Here is a 1,262-nt window from a genome sequence, read left to right on the forward strand (position 1 = left end):
CTCCTGTCTCAGCCTCCCAAGCACGGGGATTACAAGCATGCGCCACCACGCCTGGCTAATTTTTATTCTTTATTTTGAAAGAGTCTTACTGAGTTGCAAAGGGCCTCACTAAGTAGCTGAGACTGTCCATGAACTGCATCCTTCTGTCTCAGCCTCTCAAATGCTGGGATCACAAATGTGCACTCCACACCCAGCTTTTTCTTATGTTTTGAAAGCTCTTCCAGTTTAGTTTCCAGAATCACTTTCTCTTCAAAGTGATTTCCAGAGATGTAGTCTCCAACTTGTCTCTGGAATCTTCATCTGTCTTGAAGCCAGGGCACATTTAGACTGGGCACTCTGGGTACAATAGCTCTTAACTTCCTCCACAAAGTTTGTGGTGTTCTTTTTGAACTCCAAGGTAGCACACATTTTAAGCCAGTAACAGGCAATTCTCTCACTGAGCTAGGGAACCTGACAGGCTCAGGAATAGTCCTGCTTAAACTCAGCTAAATCAAACAGGAGGTGATGGTGGCCAGCTTGACAGACTTTCACACCAGAACCAAGAGTAGCCTAACCCCAGTGGCCAGCTGCTTCCTCACGTCCGCAGGCCAGTTAGCATCAGGCTTTTCTTCCTTTGTGTCTGCACTGGCATTCACATCTACATTGCATCTTTTCCTGCTGGGCTTTGTTATCAAAGGTGTTTTTTTCCCTTTTCTTCTTGTCCTCAATTTTCTTAAGTCCATTAAATTTCAACTTGTCCTCAAGCGTCTGCAGTATGAAGTGCATGTCCTCTGTTTCTATGTCACTTCAGTAGATAGCATAGGTGTTGTTCAATGAGGTATTGATAACCAGAGGTCTTGCCTTGAGATGGATCCGTCTCTGGTGTTTGAGAGGCCGCAGCCATTGGAAAATCAATTAAGTGCATTGGAGTCCAGGCTTTAACTCTTTGGTCTGCAGAATCTGAAGCAGAGCAACCCTTCTGGGTCTGCATCTCCCCCAGCTCATGATCGTCACTCTGCATTCACCTGCTGACTATGGCACAGGTGCCACGTGCCTAGGGCCTTCAATTTTTGAGAGTTTAAAGCGATCTTGGAGCTAGAATGTTTGAAAACTGCTAAAAGTAGTATTTAGATTCAAAACCTTAATGTAAGGCACAGGCAGAAGGGTTCAGTTTCTTCCCGAAAACTTTTTTTTTTTTTTTTTTTTGGTGGTACTGGGGGTGGAACCCAGAGGCTTTCTACCTCCAGGCTACACTCCCAGACCTTTTTTATATTTTATTTGGA

At 44.6% G+C, this 1,262-nt stretch overlaps 1 pseudogene across 1 annotated transcript; it reads right to left on the reverse strand.

Moving 5' to 3' along the window:
• Positions 1 to 238: 238 nt before the first annotated feature.
• LOC308262431 (ribonuclease P protein subunit p38-like) lies at positions 239 to 1,000 on the reverse strand (annotated as a pseudogene). The gene is made up of 2 exons: positions 841 to 1,000; positions 239 to 776 (listed from the first exon to the last, which is right to left on the reverse strand). The product of its transcript is annotated as a ribonuclease P protein subunit p38-like (transcript).
• Positions 1,001 to 1,262: the final 262 nt, after the last annotated feature.

This window comes from Muscardinus avellanarius (genome assembly GCF_963383645.1).
Source record: "Muscardinus avellanarius genome assembly, chromosome: 4".
NCBI classification, from domain to species: Eukaryota; Metazoa; Chordata; class Mammalia; order Rodentia; family Gliridae; genus Muscardinus; species Muscardinus avellanarius.